Source organism: Sciurus carolinensis, unplaced genomic scaffold (genome assembly GCF_902686445.1).
Source record: "Sciurus carolinensis unplaced genomic scaffold, mSciCar1.2, whole genome shotgun sequence".
NCBI classification, from domain to species: Eukaryota; Metazoa; Chordata; class Mammalia; order Rodentia; family Sciuridae; genus Sciurus; species Sciurus carolinensis.
In genome coordinates, this window is record NW_025920187.1 from 743,873 (window position 1) to 764,738 (window position 20,866).

General features: G+C 42.4%; 1 pseudogene; it reads left to right on the forward strand.

The window, feature by feature from the left end:
* The first annotated feature begins 11,847 nt into the window (after positions 1-11,847).
* On the forward strand, positions 11,848-12,898 carry LOC124974866 (archaemetzincin-2-like; annotated as a pseudogene).
* The last annotated feature ends 7,968 nt before the right edge of the window (positions 12,899-20,866 follow it).

Below are 20,866 nucleotides of genomic sequence, written 5' to 3' on the forward strand. Positions count from 1 at the left end.
AGATCACCAAGAAATCGGTACCTGAGCGGGTAACTGGGATGCTTTGAGGGAAGTGTAAATGCAGGAGGGAAAATTGGGGCGCTCAACCCCTCATTTCACAGCTATCTGTACAGCGCCTAGGAAGTGCAGGCACTGCCAGGTGTTGAGAATCCCGTGGTCAGCAAGGCCAAGGCCACTTGAGACGGACTGGGGTTTTGTGGAGTCAGAGCGGTATAGGAATGGGGGCTCCTGTCCCCTGCGGGGGCGACTGGGGACCAGCCTGCCTGGAGCGAAGTGAGAGGGTGAGAACTGAATGAGATATAGATGCAGGATCCTGCATGTCAAGTTTAGTTCCGAATGTTCTGTGAAGCTATTGGATGCTTTAATGCAAGAGTAACATGTTTTAGAACGTCCTTCTGCTGCTGTGACAATAGACTATGGGGCAAGGATGGAGGCGGACCCTCCAGGAGACTTGTGCAGGCATCCCTAGGAGAGATGTCAGGATGAAGAAGCCCTAAAACGGGCGGACAGTGCTAGTAGAGTCAGAGAGAGCCACCTGGATCAAGAGATGCTTGGAAGTAGAATGAACAAGGGCACTTTGAGAAACAGGAACCCAATGGGGGAAGATAAGGTTTAACGAAATGTGTTAAAGAAATAGGTAGGGAACAGCTTAGCAAGGTAGTTAAATGCAAACAATCAGGATTCTAATTCCAGTTTGGTTATTTACTTGCTGTGTGACCTTAAGCAGGTGATTGACTCTCTGTGTGCCTCAGTCTCCTTAACTGTAAAAAGGGGAATAATAACAGTAGCCATGTCATGACTTCATTTGAGGATTAACTGCAGTTATAGTTGGAATGCAAAACGCTGATGTTAAAGCAGGGGTGGGCACCCAAAGTCCTGCCTTCCATGTCTCATCCTGTTCCTTAACTTTGCCTCACTACACCTGGGAAGAACCCTGAGGTTCCCCAAAATGATTTGAAACCCATCCTGCTGAAGCAGACCATCTTAGACTATCTGGCAACGTTGGGCCTGTGTGCTTGGTGACAACAGTTTGCAGATGTGTGGTGGCAGCTGTCTCCAGCCCTCTTTCTCTCATCCCAGTTCTGTGCTTGCCCCACATGACATTTGATTAGCTCTGAACTGCATTGTGCCCGGTGGTTCATGTATACCCTCACTCCAGACTGCCAGAGGTGGCATGCTGCCTCTTTTCCAGCTGGGGTCACTAAATAAGAGAGGTTCTGTGACTTGCTCAAGGATACAGGGCGGAGAGGAAAGGCATCCCTGTGTCCTCAGCCTTCACCCATGTTGTCACTGGCTCTCCTTTAGCAGAAAGAGTGCCTGGTGGAGTCAGTATAACGGATTCCATTTGGTTTCTGTCACCCACTTGTTGAGGTTCTTCTGCTCTGAGCATGAATTTTGCCATGTGGAAATGGTAATGGTAACCCTCCAAGGTTGTTTTGAGAATTGAAAGTAATGTCTTTAAACCATCTAGTGTGCATGCGGACACACCAGTGCTTGGTTGTTATTCTGTAGTAGCCTCTCCCTCTCTCTCCTTCCCTCCCTCCCTTTTGTTCTTCCTTCCTTCCTTTTTTTTTTTTTGTACTGAGGATTGAACCCAGGGGTTCTTAACCACTGAGCCACATCCCCAGCCCTTTTTATTTTGATTTTGAGACAGAGCCTCGATAAGTTGTTTGGGACCTTGCTAAGTTGCTGAGGCTGGTCTTGAACTTGCAATCCTGCCTCAGCCTCTCAGGGCGCTGGGATTACCAGGCCCAGCTGTCCTTTTCCTTTTTGAGAGTCTGAAGCTTTGGGCTGATGTTTGAGTGGAGTTTGGTGGTGCAGCATGGAGAGGGTCTCCTGCTACTGGTCAAACTGAGTCAACCTCTTAAGCACCAGCCCTGCACCAGAAATACCCCACGTGTGTGCACTGCACTGGGGCAGCCTGAAGTGCTGCTGCCGAGTGCTCCAGTGGACGGGACCCTGTGAACTGAAAGTGTCCTGGACACACAGGTGCAGAGCATGGCACTAATGGGGGTGGAGAGCAAGAGGGAGGCGGCAACGTGGGAGACACTGGACAAATCTGAAGGGCACTGGGAGCCAGGGGTCGGGTGGCTTCCCTGTTGGACAGGGATTCTCTTCTGCCTCACCCCACCGTGGGTCCTGGCCTCACCTGCTGCCTGTTCTCTTCTGCATCTCCAGCACAGACTAAGTTTTCCAGCAAACGAAGGAAGGGAATGGCCCTGAGCGTGGAAGGGACCATCTGGGTGGTTGAGATCACTTGTCATGGAGGAGGGGTGGAAATACTGAGGGCAAAGGAGACCAAAGCGCTCTAAAAGGAGTGGAGGGAGCTACTGGGGACTCTTTTTTGGAGGGTACGGTGGGGACTGGAAGACCTTTGTCAGAGAAAGGAGGTGGGGCCTCTGGGTGGGCAGAAGACTGCTGGGTGGAGAGTTGCGTGGTGGAGTGGGCACCTTGATTTGGGTGCAGTGAGGGGGTGTCACTGCTTGGGAGAGATGGTCGACAGGAGACTTCTCAGCAGAAGAAAGAGAACAAGAGAACAGAAGGGACTGAGACAGAAAACCCTTCCAGGGCACACCCCTCATGGCCTGTGGACCCCAACTAGGTCCCACCTCCCAGTAGTCCACTCACCCTTCAGTGGATTAATCCAGCAGTGAAGTCAGGGCCCTCATGATGCAATCACTTCCCAAAGCCCAGCCTCTGAACATGAGAGACTTGGGGGACATTCTAGGTCCAAACCATGACAATTCAGCAAGAGAAAATAACAATTTTGTATGTATGCATCCAAATATATAAAGCAAATATCAATAGACCTTAATGGAGAAATAGACTCCAACACAATAATAGGAACTTCAACACCACACCTTCAGCAATGGGCTGATCTTCCAGACATAAGATCAACAAACAGCCAGCAGAGTTAAGCAGCAACCTAGATGAAATGGTCCTAAGCCACAGCTATCGAATGTTCCATCTGACAGCTGCAGAAAGCAGTCTTCTCCCAGCACATGGAACAGTCTCTAGGATAGATCACAACATAGACCACAAAACAAGTCTCAGTGAAATTTTAAAATCGTAATCATATTGTGGGTTCTTGTGCTGTCCGTCAGAAGAATAAAAGCATAACTGCAACCTCAGCACCACTGTCAATCAATCAACTGATCAATCAATTAAGCAAGCACAACAGACAGGAACAAGATTGACTATTCTTATGTTTGTGCACAAAGAGGCAGCATGTAGTGGACAGAAATCTTGGTCTGACTTGAAGGGTGCTACGTTATGCTGCTTCATGGGACACATGTCTCATCACCATCTTAAGACCCCACTCAGAGTGTGACTTTTACTATGTTAATAGAGGTAATCACAGGTTACTTTAGTGACTGATGTATGCAGGCATTTGCCTGTTCATCTGGGAGAGTCCCTAATGTGAATTTTAGAACAGGGAACATGACTGTCCTGTCTCAGTGGGTTTGATCCTAATGACCTTGTTCTTCTTGGCCCTGGCTTCTTGGTGTCCCCATTGACTGTGGAGTCTTTGAAGGCTGTGCTGACTTCCCAAACCTCTTATTTCCAGGGGTGTTATCTTAGCTTTATAGCTGTGAACACTAGTCTACTTTTTCACTCCAAGTTTTTGGGTATCTTAGATGTCTTGGTGTTGAGTATCTATTCTGACCATAATGCAATAAAACAAGAAATCAATAATAACACTTTTGGAATTTATACCAATACATGGAAATTAAACATGCTGAAGGGCAGGAAACCTGCTTACTCCATCTCCATGTTTCTGGTTTCATTCATAATTCCAAAAGATATAAACACATATCACTAGAGTGGGTGTTTGTATGCACTCAGCTTTATAGCTGTGGTAATCTGAAACACCATGATGGAAACCCAAGTCTTTTGATAAGATGGGTCAAGAACCCTGAGTGGTCACCACACACATGGCAGTCATCCAAAGAGCCATGATCTTGAGAAATGTCATCTTTCACACATGGAAGCATACAAGAAGGACTTCTCTCCATTTTCTGAGGAAGTATCAATGTTTTAATGTACACGTGTAAAGCTTACACACAATGTTGTGAGAATGTACCTCCATGGAATCAAATTTGAAGAAAATGTGTAAAACAAATTAGAACCCTCTAAAAGATTTTACACAATTTATACCTCTGGTATGAGAAAGTATATGAAAGTGAAATGCATAGTACAATAAACTGTAAAAAGAATGTTGATAATCTTACATACTGTGAAGGGGACTAAAAACAGAAGTAAAAGAAAACAAAAATGAAAATCTGAGAGGGCAAAGTGTATTTCAGGGATAGTATATGGGCAGTTGCGTGGAGGTGGTCCACAAGAGCTGGCCAGCATTCACAGTCCTCAACCAGGTTTTGAAGCATTACATAATGATGAATAGCTGCTTTTTTCACTTAGAGCATGACTTTTCTTGAAGAATGTGTTCACATTCATTTTCTACATGGCGCTGCTCTTTGTTGACTAAGAACACTCCATCGTAAGTGCGGCCTAGTCGATGTTCCCATCTTCTGTGCCAGGCTCCCATGTCATCTCGCTCACGTGGAAACCCATTCCCCGTGCACTCGTCTACACACCACTGGGATGGCAGAAATAATACCGTGATCAAATGGCAACACCGTGTGTGTCTTCTTATGCTTCTGCCCTTGTGGTTGTCTTCCAACCTGTCTGTGACTTTGCTGTCTTCTACCTGAACACAACGCTTTAACTCATTCAAGTTTCCTGGAAGGGATGTCATTGCAGACAAGTCATTTGTAGACTGAAGTTTTTGCAGCTGCCATATCACATGTTCAATGAATTCATCTGAATTTTTTTCCAAATGCCTTTCGACAGATGGAAAAACCAAACTTAATTGATAACACCTTGAAATTCATTTTTGGAAGCCTGTTTGTACCTAATTCCAAATCGGTCATTACAATTCAGGAATTCAAATAAAATCCATTTTCTTCTGTAGTGTCCACCAAGTCTTCAAATAAGTGTGCATAAAGTGTTTTATTTCCCCAGTCATTCATACATAAATGAGCAAGAAGTTCTAGAATTTTTTTTATCTACCAGGGGAATTTATTGTATATATTTGATTTTTAAAAAATGGGAGAGTTTTGAAGGTACCATGTGTGTAACTAGATCTTGGCCTACATTATGTTTTCATATATGTGAAAGAGTATTAGTGATTGTTTGAGTATTTTTATGCTATCGTTACCAAGTGGCTGAGGGTTCTTCTGCTCAGTTTGGATAGAAAAACAAAGTGCAGCTCCTTTAGTGCAACTAACAGCTCCAAACTCTGAGTGCCAGTAGCTCTTGGTTCTTGTTAGCAGTTCACCACAGCCAGAGCTAATGCCTCCCAGCAGCTCTCCTGTAGCTCTTGGTCATTCTCTGGAGTTCTTCAGCAGCTCTTTGCTGCTGTGTGTCTCAGGGCTAGTAGTCTTTAGCATTACCAGCTTTTGGTGCTACCAAATCAGTCTGCTGTATTTGAGATAGAAATCACAAATAGACAAAATAAAACCATCTGAAAGTGACTTTTCTGGGGTTTGTGCTATAGCACAAGACAAGCAGTGCATAGAACATAGACTGTCTCCCCGTTTGTCTTCCAGTGGCATCTTTCTTATACCCGTCTTAGTGTGCCTGAACTCCTACTTACCATCCTGTCTCTAGGACCTGTGAGTAAAATGAACTTTGTTTTCCTCAGCCCCTTCTGTCTCTTCCTGAAGCCATACTTGACCATTGTGCAACAGAGTGTAAAACAGAATTTTTGCCATCTATAAAAAGTGAAAATCCAATGAAACCCCCAAACACACATGCTTCTAAAATCAAACCTATACCAATATTAAATTTAAAAAGTAAAGGATAATATATAAAACATTTAGAATTGTTGACCCCTAGGCAAAATCAGGAATATATTATACACATTTTAGGTATTCAGAGTAATGACAGTATTGTATTAATCACTCTGTACTGAATATGTGCATGCGTTACTTTTGTTTATTTTCATTGCATCGTATATTGTGTAAAAAAATTAACAGTGGTATTTGGGGTGCAATTTCAATTTTATGTAGTGGCAAACAGTTTTAAAACAGTAAAAGAATTCCATAATAAACCAAGTGTGTTACAATCCTTAGCAATGTCAGGGTTACAGTATACCCCTCTGCCCTGCGCCAGGCCTGTGCTGCATGGAGCGTGGAGGAAGGAGGCACAGCGGCCTCCCGTGGAGCAGCAAGCATGTCCTCTGCAGTCCTGCTAAGGGTCAGCTGGGATCCATCAACTGCATGGAAACTTTTTGTGGTTTTCTAGATCCTCAAGTTTACTTTCTGAAGAAGTTCATCCAGGGAAAACACATCCTCCAGTGATGACTTGGCACTCCCAATTAATAAACCTAACATTTACACCCAGAGAGTCACTGTGCATCTGGGAGAAGATCCATTGCTCCTCTGTGTGCATCAAAATGATTCCTGGTAAACAAGGTCATGAGGCAGCAGGTGACAAGGTGATCGACATCCCCTGAGAGGAGAGGTCCTGTCATTCTGTTCCTGAAATACAGTCTCTGTGGGCCAGACCCAGCCTTTCCAAAACGCCTCACTGTGTTGGGAGACTGACTGTCTGGAACAGGGACTCTGCGGCCCTCAACCTCAGGAGAGAGCGAGGTGTCTGTGTTCCCATTACACACAGAGATTTCAGTTATTTTCAGATTTTTCTTCCTGATATTTCTGTTCTAATGTACCTCTCTGTGCCTCTCTCTTAGTTCTAACTCTAATTCTCTTTTCTTTCATTTATGCCTGTGCTGTCTCCATTCTTTCATTTCTTGTGTTTTATGTTAGGATTTGTTGTGTCTCTGCATATCCATCATTGTATAAATCAATTGAGTTTTGTTTAAAGTCTCTGCCACACTTTCTTAATATGCAGATCTTGAGTTTTCTCTTAACACATATGTAAAATTTCCATTTGGTCCCATGACAATCCTTGGTCTCCTATATTCTGTGATTTTTCTCATGCTCTCATCTTCATTTTCAGTGGCTCAATTATTTACATTTCAAATAATTTACATCTATTGCATTTTATTCCTCTCTTTTCTACTCTACTGGTAGTTTTATTGTGCTTTCAGAGCATATATATGAAATATTATATAGTAATAAATATAATACATATAATACCTTTTAAAAATTAAAGAATTAAAAATTAAATTCATTTTACTAAAATGCTACAGTCATTTAGATTAATTTATCACATCATTTCCAAATGGAAGCATAACATCTTTTTATCATATTATTTCTGATGTTTGTCTTATTCTATGCTATCTAAATGGTATCATTCTGAAATGAAACACCTTTCTGAAAATGGTGTTCTAATAATGGTTTTGTGATATAATACAGTAATCCAAATGATTTTTATATTGACTTTCTTCTCCATAACTTTGAAAAATCCCTCTAATAATTCAAATAATTTAGTCATTGTTTCTGCAGTTATTCTCCATAAAATTTAATATCTACGAAGAAAGATAGTATTGGTTTCTTTGCAATTATTATAAACTGTACCTTTATTGACAATAATGTCCCTCTGCAAACATGAGGAGCAGAATTACTGAGAGCAGATCTTTACTCTGATCTGAAAAGGAAAGCTTTACCTATTAAACCACAATACAATATCATGGACATAGTTGATATTTTTATCATAGTAAATAAATTCTTTCTATAATTATAGCATAAAATTTTTTACTTTTAAATATGTTGATTTTATCACTTAATTTTTGTATCTTTTGAAGTTGATGATTTATTTAACTCCTTGACTCTACTGTTGTGGATGATCACTGTAGTTACATTTGAACCTGAAACCATTATATCACATATTAAAGACAATATGCATTTTCAAAAATGACCATATGGTCACCATAGTCAACCATGTCAAGAGTCACAATTTCAAACAAGTGAAACTCATAAAACATAAATTGCATAGTTGGTGGAAGGCTTGTGGAGGAACAGTACTCCAACACTGTGGGCGCTCAATAAAAAATTTGAGTGCTTCCTCCTTAACAGGATAATGAGGGTGGATCATTGCAGTACAGATCATGCCAAAGGGTGGATGTTACACATGACATAGTCCTCAGGATACAGGGACCTTCATTTGACTGGATTATCAACCATGGTATGAGTGTTGGCTCTGCTGGATATTCTATGTTATGGAGTTTGTCTGGAGCACTGTGGGACATTGAGCAGCCACCTTGGCCTCTGCATATCATTAGCTCTGCACAAGTTGTGAGAACCACGGATATCTCAGATCCTTGCTGTTTGACCCATGGGTAGGGAGGGAGGTGAAAAGTCCCCAGGTGGAAAATACTGTTTAGGATGAGTGTTTGGCAGTCATTGACTTGGAGGAAGGATGTGTGCCATGAGTACTACAAGACAGAGGTTCAAGAACACAGGGTAGTGTGTCTGTTAGAAGGATCATGCTCTTCAGAGAGAAGAGACTACAGAAATGTAGGTGGAAGATGAAACACAGCCTGGGGCTCAGAAGAAAACATGTCTCATAACCTGCACACCAGCCTTTCACACAGGACACGTGTCCCCTGCTCAGTATCCTAGACTGCAGTGAGGTGGCTTGAATTTCACCTTCTTTTTCATTTTTCATTGCAGGCCCAGTTTGCCTCATTAGGACTTCTAAGCCATCATTAAGTTAATGTTCCTGGGATGGGGGTGTAGCTCAATGATACTGCACCTGACCAGCATGCACGATAATCTGGATTTCATTCCCAGCACTGAAAAGGAATAATAAGATAATGTTTCCAAGGGGCACAATCTTTGGCATTTTCTCATCTCTCAGCTGTGCCTTGGTGTCCTGGGGAACTCACTCCTCTTCTTGTACATGCACACCTTCTTAGTTCAGCCTCGTGTGGATCCCATTTTCTCACAGCTCACATGGGCCAATACTTTGACCATCATGTGCAAACTGGTACCAGATATCACATCATCTTTTGGAGTAAGACGATTTTTGGATGATGTTGGTTGCAAAGCAGTCTTGTATATATAGAGAGTGACTGGGGTGTTTCCATCTGCACACCTCTCTCCTGATGCATTTCAAGCCATCATGGTGAGTCCCAGTAACTCTAAGTGGGAGTGGCTTAAGTTTAGGCTCCCTACATGGATGTGTCCCTTGTTCCTTTTCTTCTGGATCCTCAACATGCTATTTGACATCCACATCATTGAAACCATAACAGCCAGGAGCAATCTCACTCTGGTTGGTTGTAGCTACATTGTTGCACACTGTCAAACCAGGCAGTTAGACAACCAGAACTCAGGGATGTTTATGAGTATAATGATTGGAGATCTGGTGTTTGTGCTCCTCATGGTCTGCACCAGCCTGTACCTGGTGAGTCTCCTCCTCAGACACCACAGGAGAGCCCAGCACATCCACAGCCCCCGCCTCTTCTCCCAGACATCTTCTGAACACAGAGCCACCCGCGCCATCCTGCTGCTTGTAGGTTGCTTTATGTTCTTTTATTTCTGAAACGACTCTTTGGCTCTTTATTCCTTTTATGCACATGAGAAAATTCCAAGGCTGGAGGGGATTAGTGCAGTTTTATCTTTATGCTACCCAAACATCTGACCATTGTTGCTGATGAAAAATAATAAAATTATTTCTCAATTTATTTCATTCTTTTCAATGAGAAGAATAAAAGGTTGCCATGGACTATTTAAAGGCTGAACTGACTTCCTGTGCTTAAAGAGAAGAATCCCTTATGATACATCTGGGTAAAAGAGATACATGTAGTATTTGAGCACTTGAAATGCTGCTAGTTTGAATTTTTTTATTCTATAATCTAAAATGCACTCAAAATAGACTCTTAGTTTGAATAAATGTTCATGTATCTCTGGAACAATTTTCATGTTGATTACATTTCTGAATTATGACATTTTGAGTAAAATGTATGTATTTTCTATATGCTGTTGAAATTCTATCTGTTTGCTCTTTTTAAATAAAGCTACAAGAAAATGTAAAATGCAATTTGCGGTTTGTATCATACTTCTATTAAAGTGTCCTGCGTGTGTATCCCACCAATGCCCATTGCCCACCTTACATTTTTGGACTTGGATGTACACCACTGTCCTGAGGGCATAAGACATTGTTATGGCTTGCATGTGAGGTGTCCCCCCAAAGCTCACGTGTGAGACAATGCAAGAAGGTTCAGAAGAGAAATGAGGTGGTTGTGAGAGTCCTAACCTAATCAGTGAGTTGTTCCCTGATGGGATTAACTGAGTGGTAACTGGAGGCAGGTGGGGTGTGACTGGAGTGAGTGGTTCATTGGGGGCATGGCTGTGGGTATATATTTTGTATCTGGTGAGTGAAGTCTCTCTCTCTCTCTCTCTCTCTCTCTCTGTGCTTTCTGACGATGCGAGCTGCTTCTCTCTGCCACCCTCTTCCTCCATGATGTTCTGCCTCACCTTGAGCCCTGAGGAATGGAGCCAGCCTTCTATGGAATAAGGCCTCTGAAACTGGGAGCCCTCAGATAAAGCTTCTGTCCTTTAAAATTGTTCTGGTCAGCTCTTTTAGTCACAATATTGAAAAAGCTGTGTAAAACAGACATGACAACCAAAGGGACCACATAGGCTCCTCCTGGGGCAGGGGAATCCTATCTGTAATATGAGGAGAGCTCTGCCAATAGAGCTGGGGAGGAGAACCAGGAGGCCTGGGAGAGTCACTCCTGAATGTGCAGTGAGCTTCTAGGGGTGTTTCTGATGTCTGCAGAAGCCTCTCCACTGTGATGCCCACTCAGGTTAGGATGGAGGGCTTCCTACAGGGATTCAGTCTCTCATGTCTGGGTTGACGTGTGTCATTTCTCAGTAATTCTCCATGGGAGGCAGTGACACCTTTCCCCTGTGCTGTCTCCATGGACTTTGCAGAGTCTTTTGCCTTCACCCTTGTTCTTCACTTTCAGCTCCCCTACCTGAAGTCCTTGTTCTGTTGAAGTCAGGGTTTCACTAGATCCTCAGAATGCCACACAGGGATTTGTCGATTGAATCCTTTCCCAATTTTTCCAACTCCATGGCTCACAGTTCCTTTCCTGCATGAGGGGACAGGAAGAAAGGGAGGCCCTTAACCTCACCAGTTGTACTGATCAGGGTGAGATAGTGACGTGGCTCCCTGGCTGCCACCCACACAACCAGCCTCTTGGTCCCAGCAGGGAAGCTGCAGCTGAGTGGCAGGCTGGCAGGCCAGTGCCAAGCCAGGGCAAGCTGACCCATCATCCCATGGAAAGTTGGCCTGCACACAGTAGGGATGCCCACTGCAGATGTACCCTCCAGGGACCCCTGTAGCCCCATTCAGTGACATCAACCTCCCACTTCCTGACCTGCCAAGAGAAAATGGAAGTGGGAAAATGGAAGCTGAATGACAGCTGGGACTGAGGAACTGATCCGTAGCATTCGTATGTTTCCAAACTCTGATTATCATAAAGGTGGACTGAGTGCTGCATAAACCCCTAGGTCAGCACGCTGGGTCCGAGGGCACCTGCTGCTGGGTTCTGCTGTGCTGCAAGAGTTCTGCTCTCCAGTGAACTCCACCTTCAAATCACTCATGCTGGTCTGTGGGTTTCATTCTCTGAACTAATGGGACAAGAACTCAAAAGAGAAGAAGAAATTGAAGATGAGCTGCTGGGGTCAGCTGCCACCTTTCTCAGTTGCAGATGCCTGCAGCTTTGCAGATGCTACCTGCCAGCGCAAGCAGTAAATTGAGTTTTACTGCAAAACTCTGGCTTCAGTAGGGCCTGGGAAGAGGGTCCCTAATCTACCCTATCTCATATTGTACATGAGAACGTGATGTGAATGGATGGGACCTGTCCTTATGCAAATACTACATCACTCTGAACAGACACTAAAGACAGCTCTCATCTCTATGAATCCAGTGCTTGTGATACAGTATGAGGAACTAGATGCTAGAGAACAGCAATGAATGAATGAAACCTTCCAGCCAACCATTGATCTCTTTGGACCTGTTACTTTGCATCCACAGATTGGTCCCCTACCATCCTGAGGCTCCCCAAGACAGTAACCCCTACAGAAAGACACCCTCTCCAGAGAATCACAGTATTCATGTACCATCCATGGGTCTCTAGGAAACACCAGAGTTATCAGTGAAGGACATATTAAATGGCTCAAGGGTGACTGTGCAGCTCTTTTCTATGGCTCAACTGTAAAATTCCTAGAACTGGTTTCTGTTTCTGCAACACCATGTTCTTTCAGAGTGAATGATCACACATGCAATTTACAAATTCATGTAGGACATATCCTGAAGTCCTTCAAACAGGAGAAAACTGAAGATGCCTTCTGTGTTGTGGGAATAACAATGATTGATCTTTAGCCAAGAGACATCTGGAATTTTGTCTTTGGACAGGCTTCTTTGACAGATGGTGTGAGGATATTCAGCTCCGCTAGAAGTGGCAGTGATTTCCATAGCTCACACTACAAAGGCACGGTGAAGAATCCCCCCCCAAATATTCCAGTGACTGTTCCATTTTTGATAACTTCTTTATTCCTGAAATCATTTTGCTGCTGTGATCCTGTAAGACTTTAACCCTTGAGATTGGACACATATTTGGACTTTGAGACTGCCAGTGGCTCACATGCCTAATGCCAGGCTCTGCCATTTGGAGGAAGCTGACCGTTGTCCTGTCTGTCTACGTGAGTTGCAGTGCGCCATTGACTTTGATATTGCAGAGAGATAGAAAGTGCTGATGTAGAGGGTGCCTGATGTTCCTGGTGTCATACTGAGAGCGATTCCAGAACACAGTTGTGAAAACATGAATTTACCGAGACCGGTGGAAGCCTTTAAGGAATGGAAAGAGTGGATCATAAAAGCCTTGCTGTTCTCTACAAATAAGCACCTTCAGAGAGGAGTAATTAAAAGAAATATTTGCACATTAAAATAATAATTGAAGAAAAAAGTGTTAAGGATGCTACATGTTTTCAACACAGGACACAGGCAGACTTGTCACTGAGAAGTTTAGTTTACTTTTTGTTGTGAAATTTATTTCTGGGACCAGTTTTGGGTTCACGGCATAACTGAATGGAATGTCGCCTACCTTTTACCCCTATCATGGAGGTCAACAGGCTCCCCTATCTCAGTCTATTGACCAGGGGGGAGCACTTCTCAAAATGATGGAACATATATTAACATATTTGTTATTAATATTATCCCACACCATCATTTCTATCTGGGTTCTCTCCTGGTTTTGTTCATTCTATGACTTGTGTGTGTATATGTGTGTGTGTGTGTGTGTGTGTGTGTGTGTGTGTGTGTGTGAGAGAGAGAGAGAGAGAGAGAGAGAGAGAGAGAGAGAGAGAGAGAGACAGGATTCAACCTGGGGCCACTCTTTCTCTGAGCTACATCAGCAACCATTTTACAAAATTTTATTTTGAGCCAGTCCCACTTCATTACTGAGACTGGCCCTGAACCTGCGGCCCTCCCTGAGTCAGGCACCTCAGGAGCTGGGATTACAGGTGGGCACTCCTCTGCCAGCCACTTTGTGCCTTCTGACACCGAATGGCCTGTGCACCTCACAGGGCATCATGGGAAGTGCCATCACTGCCCCAGATCCTCTGTGCGCCTCCTGTCCACCCCTTCCTTTCCTGTTGCCTGGTGTGGGTGTTCATGATAAGCAGTCTCCATTTTTCTTTTCTGTGTTTCCTTCTTTTCTTTTTTGTCATACGATTCAAATCTGTATAATGTACACTGATAGAATATCATCCCAAACATTGTACATCCACAAACTCTTCATTTTATCTTTTGTAGAAATACTTAAATATGGGCAGGAACATGAAAGAATAAAAAATTTTCATAATAAAGAAGAAAACCCCCAAATCTTACCCTGAATCAGGATTATTTGTTGGATAATTTTGGTAAAATTTAATAAATGTACATCATTAGGGGGTGCAGTGTGATATTTGATATTTCTTTGTTTTTTGGAGGGGAGCAGTACTGGGGATTAAACTCAAGAGAACTTGAGCACCGAGCCACATCCCCAGCCATTTTTTGTATTTTATTTAGAGACAGGGTCTCACTGAGGTGCTTAGTGCCTCACTTTTGCTGAGATGGCTATGAACTTGAGATCCTCTTGCTTCAGCCTCCCAAGCCACTGGGATTAGAGTCAGACTCCACCACTTCTGGCGTTATTTCATATTTCAACACATATATACAGCATGTATTCTTCAAATCAGGGTGGCTATAATATTAATTTCCTTATCATTTCTTTATATTTGGAGACTACAGGAGCCCCTCTTGCAGTTTTTCACAAAATATCTTGTAGGGTATTGATGCTTTGTGGAGAATATTTACCCCCTGTGTTATAGAATACTGGAACTTAGAGATACTGTCTGTTTTTGGTGCCCCTTACCCAGCCTCCTCTGTCCATTTCCAATCATCATTTCCAGTCTCCAGTGATCTTTACATTCAGATCAATGATTTTAACTACTTCAAATGAGAGAAAGTGGACATTTGTCTCTCTCTGTCTTCCTTATTTCATGTAACATAATGTACTCTAGTTCACACATGCTACTGTAAATTATATGGTTTTATTTTATACTGTTGTGTAGTATTTCATTCTGTGTACACATCATATTTTCTTTATGCATCCATTCATCCACTGAGGACATCTCGATTGGTTCCATGTGTTGGCTATTTTGACCTATGACTGCGTTTTTTTTTTTTTTTTTGTGTTGCTGGGAATTGAACTCAGGGCCTTAGTGCATGCGAGGCGAGCACTCTACCAACTGACCTATCTCCCCAACCCCATGACTGTGGTTTTTAACAAATCAAACAAAAATCCTGGAGATGAAAAAAAAATAAAGAAGTGAAAAATAGTACAGTGCATCATTAGCAGAATACATAAGTAGAAAAAGAATCAGTTGCCTTAAAAAAAGACTCCAAACTACTTGAAAACACACAGAGGAAAAAAAGTAAAAATAATGAGCCTGAAGAAAACTTAGTGGCTCTACGAGACACCATCAAAAGGCCAATCCTCCTGCCATTGATGCCAAAGATGGACTCGAGTATGGCCAAGAGTTAGAAGGTTTATTCAAACAAACAATAACAGAAAATGTGCCCAACTTGGAGAAAGATGCTCATATACAGACAGAGGAAGGTCACAGGTAAGCAGGTTCTGCCCAAGTTAGACTATAATTATCAAACTCTGAAAGGTCAAGGACCAATGTGCTACTATAAACATGGCCATGCAGGTATCCCTATAGTATGCTTACTTTAATACATTTTGGTAGATAGGAATGGTATAGTTAGATCATATGGTGGTTCCATTACTAGTCCTCTCAGGCAGTAGATGGCAATGGAGAAATAGTTTTACAGTATGGTTGGAAGACATCAAACCCTTACTTTGAATAGTGCACAGAACATCCATAGAGGAAATCATATGGGAACAACAGTCAGCACATGTAGGACACCCGGCCGGACAGACTGAGTCCCATCTCCAGAATCCCTCAGCCCGACTGATCATTCCCTGCCTCTGGGGCCCTCATATCAATTGACCGCTCCCCACCACCAGGACCCCCAGACCAATTGACTGCACCCTACCACCAGGGCTCCCAGCCTGACTGATTGTACCCTGCCTCCAGGATCCTGCAACCAGACCAACCACAACCCACCTCCAGGAACCCTGCTTGACCAACCGGGACCTCCAGGTGACCACGAGCTGGTCAAAATATTTAAGCTCACCCCAAGCTGAGCTCCCAATTTGCCAACACATTTGGAAGCCAGAGCGGCCATTTTGGATAATCCCGGAAGCCGTATCTCTCATCTTTAGGTGGGGCAAATCTCATCCTGAGACACCTGCTGGAAACTTGAAGCTCATTGTCAGGTACCTCTTGTACATCAGGCTACTGAAGACTGGGAGCTTTGAATACTATCTGACTGTTATAGTGTAGCTTTTCTTTCTTTTCTTATCCCATTATCAGCTACATCCTATACCCCTTCACATCCTCTTTTTCCTCCATTAGAAACTGCAGACCTTATTGCAAATCTATTTGTTATACTGAAGATAATAATTGAACTCATTCTGTTTATTATGACAATATCGTTAACGTCCTCATAGGGGCTATTTGGCTTCAGGTTGCATACTGTCTGAACTGGGCACTGCTAATATTGATCTCCTCCTTAAAGAAAAGGTTTTGGAAACCTATAGGGTCACTATAAGCCTATAGGGGGGAAACTGCAATATCCCAGATCTGCACTGCTAGAGGGAAGATAAGTGAACATCATGAAAAAACAAGGGAAGAAAATGATCCAAACAACCCTAGATTCTATATTAATAGAATCCAGTGACAGTGTGATAGAAGAAATGTCAGAAAAGGAGTTCAGATTATACATAATTAAAATGATTTGTGAAGAAAAGGATGAGATAAGGGAGCAAATGCAGGCAATGAATGATCACACCAATACGCAGTTGAAAGAGCAACTGCAGAAAGCAAAAGATCATTTCAACAAAGAGATAGAGATTCTCAAAAAAAAAATACACAATGGAATACTATTCAGCCATAAAGAAGAATAATATTATGGCATTTGCAAATAAATGGATGGAATTGGAGAATATCATGCTAAGTGAAATAAGCCAAGCCCAAAAAAACCAAAGGCCAAATGTTTTCCCTGATAAGTGGAGAATGATATATAATGAGGGTAGGGGGTGGGGAATGAGGGAATAATGGGGGAACTTTAGAATATGTAGAAGGAAATGAGAGGGAGGGAGGTATGAAAAGTGGAATGAGACAGACATCATTACCCTATGTACATGTATGATTACATGAATGGTATGAATCTACATTTTGTACAACCATAGAAATGAAAGTATGTACCCCATTTGTGTACAATGAATCAAAATGCAGTCTGTAAAAAATTAAAAGCTAAAGAAAAATAAAAATTAAAAAAAGAAAGAAAAGAAAAAGAAAAAAAAAAAAACCCAAATGGAAATCCTTGAAATGAAGGAAACAATAATCAAAAAAAAAAAAAAAAACTCAATGGAAAGCATCATCAACAGACTAAACCACTTGGAAGACAGAACCTCGGACAATGAAGACAAAATATTTAATCTTGAAATTAAAGTTGCCCAAACAGAGACGATGGTAAGAAATCATGAACAGATCCTCCAGGAACTATGGGACATCATGAAAAGACTAAATTTAAGCATTATCAGGATTCAGGAAGGTACAGAGATACAAACCAAAGGAATGAACAACCTATTCAATGAAATAATATCAGAAAATTTCCCAAACCTGAAGAATGAAATGGAAAATCAAGTACAAGAGGCTTACAGAACACCAAATGCACAAAATCACAACAGATCCACACCAAGGCACATTATAATGAAAATGCCTAACATTCAAAATAAAGATAGGATTTTGAAGGCCGCGAGAGAAAAGCATCAGATTACATACAGAGGGAAACCAATACGGATAGCAGCCAACTTCTCAACCCAGACTCTAAAAGCTAGAAGGGCCTGGAACAACATATTTCAAGCTCTGAAGGAACATGGTTGCCAACCAAGAATCCTATACCCAGCAAAGCTAACCTTCAGATTTGAAGATGAAAGAAAATCCTTCCATGATAAACAAAAATTAGAAGAATTTACAAACAGAAAGTCTACACTACAGAATAGTCTCAACAAAATATTCCATGAGGAGAAAATGAAAAACAACAATGTAGGTCAGCAAAGGGAGGAACTACCTTAGAGAAAAACCAATCAAAGGAGAATCCAAGTCAAGTTGAAAACCAAAAATAGGCCCAAATGACTGGGAATACAAATCATATCTCAATAATAACCCTGAATGTTAATGACCTAAACTTATCAATCAAAAGACAGACTGACAGAATGAATTTAAAAGCAAGACTCAACAATATGTTGTCTTCAAGAGACTCATCTCAGAAAAAGACATCCACAGACTAAAGGTGAAAGGATGGGCAAAAACATACCATGCACACAGACTCAGTAAAAAAGTGGGCATTTCCATCCTTATTTTAGATAAAGTGGACTTCAAGCCAAAGTTAGAAGGGATAAAGAAGGACATTTCATACTGCTTAAAGGAGTCATAAATCAGGAAGACATATGATCATAAATATTTATGTCCCCCCAAAATGGTGCATCCATGTATATCGAACAAATCCTTCTCAATTCCAGGAATCAAATAGACTGCAACACAATAATTCAGGGTGACTTTAACACATACAGAGGGACATACAGCTGTCACCACTGGATAGATCTTCTAAACAAAAACTAAACAAAGAAACCATAGAACTCAATAACACAATCAATAACTTAGACTTAACAGACATGTATAAAATATTCAGTCCATCAACCAGCAAGTTAACTTTCTTCTCAGCAGCACATGGAACCTTCTCGAAAATAGACCATATGTTATGCCACAAAGCAGCTCTTAGTAAATGCAAAAAATAGAGATACTGCCTTGTTCTATCAGATTGAAACAGAATGAAATTAGAAATCAATGACAAAATAAGAACAGAAGTTACTCCAACACTTGGAGAGTAAATAATATGCTATTGAATGAAGCATGGATAACAGAAAACATCAGGGAGGTGATAAAAAATTATTAGATGTAAATGAGAATGACAATAAAACATATCAAAACCTCTGGGACACTATGAAAGCAGTACTAAGAGGAGCTCTTTCCAGAAAAGAATAAAAACTCAACAACTAAATGACCTAACATTACAGTTCAAAGCCCTAGAAAAAGAAGAACAGAACAACACCAAAAGTAGTAGAAGACAGAAAGTAGTTAAAATCAGAGCTGAAACCAATGAAATTGAAACAAAAGAAACAATTCAAAAAATTGACAAAACAAAAAGTTGGTTCTTTGAAAAAGTAAACAAAATAGACAAACCCTTAGCCACACTAACAAAGAGAAGAAGAGAGAAAATTCAGATTACTAGAATTCGGGATGAAAAAGGAAATATCAGACAGACACCACTGAAATACATAACATAATGAGAGGCTACTTTGAAAATCTCTATTCCAACAAAATAGAAAATACTGAAGACATTGACAAATAAGCAATGAAATAGAAGAAGCCCTCAAAAGCCTACCAATCAAGAAAAGCCCAGGATCAGATGGATTCTCAGGTGAGTTCTATAAGACCTTCAAAAAAGAACTCATTCCAATACTTCTCAAAGTATTCCAGGAAATAGAAAAGGAGGGAATCCTACCAAACTCATTTTATGAAGCTAATATCACCTTCACATCCAAACCAGACAAAGACACATCAAGGAAAGAAAATTTTAGACCAATATCCTTGATGATTATAGATGTAAAAGTCCTTAACAAAATCCTGGCAAACTATTCAAAAACATTAAGAAGATAGTGCACCATGATCAAGTGGGGTTTGTCCTGGAAATGCAAGGTTGGTTCAACATATGTAAATCAATACATGTAATCCATCATGCCAATAGACTTAAGGATAAGAATTGTATGGTTATTTCAATTGATGCAGAAAAAGTGTTTGACAAAATACAACACCCCTTCATGCTCAAAACACTAGAAAAAATAGGGATAGTAGGAACATACCTGAACATTGTAAAGGCTATTTATGCTAAGCCCATGGCCAACATCATTCTTTTTTTTTTCCCCTTTTTTGTGGTGCTGGGGATTGAACCTAGGGCCTTGTGCTTGTGAGGCAGGTACTCTACCAACTGAGCTACATCCCCAGCCCCCTACATCATTCTTAATGGTGAAAAACTGAAAGCATTCCCTTTAAAAACTGGAACAAGACAGGGATGCCCTCTTTCACCACTTCTACTCAACATCGTCCTTGAAATACTAGCCAGAGCAATTAGACAGACTAAAGAAATTAAAGGAATACGAATAGGAAAAGAGGAACTCAAGCTGTCACTATTTGCTGATGACATGATTCTCTATTTAGAGGATCCAAAACAACTCCTCCTTCTAGAAAACTTCTAGACCTCATAAATGAATTCAGCAAAATAGCAGGCTATAAAATCAACACGCGGAGTTTCAAGATGGCGGACTAGAGGGCAGCTGCATTTCACGTTGCTCCAGGACGCAGGATTCAAAAGAGAGTGAGAGACTTGGGACCAACTCAAAGCCGCCGGGTGAGTCTCTCCCGTTGGGGAGCCGTCCCGGATGGGGCGGTAGCCCCGGAACGCAGGGAACATTGTGAAGTAGAGTTGCACAGACCACTGGGATCATCGTAGAGGAGGCGGCTCAGCACAGCGCTTGGACTTGGAGCGACCACTGGGGCTCCGGGCAGCTGCCTGAGGAGGAGCTGCATGGTGAGCTGTTTGGACTCAGAACGACCACTTCCGAACACCGGGGGGTTGCCCGGAGGAAGAGGAGAAGCGCGGCGGGTCGCTTGGTCTAGGAGTGACTGCATCAGAGCCACAGGTGGTTGCCAGAGGAGGAGGCAAGTGGTGAGTTGTTTGGACTCAAAGCGACCGCTCCTGAACACTGGTGGCCTGCCTGGAGGAGGAGCGCAGAGGGTCCCTTGGTCTCTGAGCGACCGCTGCTGAACACCCGGGGGGCTACCCCGAAGAGGAGGAGGAACAGGGTGGGTCACTTGGACAGAGTGACTGCCTAGGGCTACGGGCGGTTGGCGGGAGGAGGAGACGCGAAGTGAGTTGCTTGGACTCTTAGTGACTGCATCGGAACACTGGGCGGCTGTCCGGAGGAGGAGGTGTGTGGCGGGTCTCTGGGTCTCTGAGCTATTGTACAGGGTTCCAGGTGGCGGCTTAGAGGAGGGGGCCACATAGCCAGGCGATTAGGTGCAGAGCAGGGTCCCAGGACCGACTTCTTAGTGGAAGAGCCGCACAGAGACATGCCTAGGGGTGGAGCGAA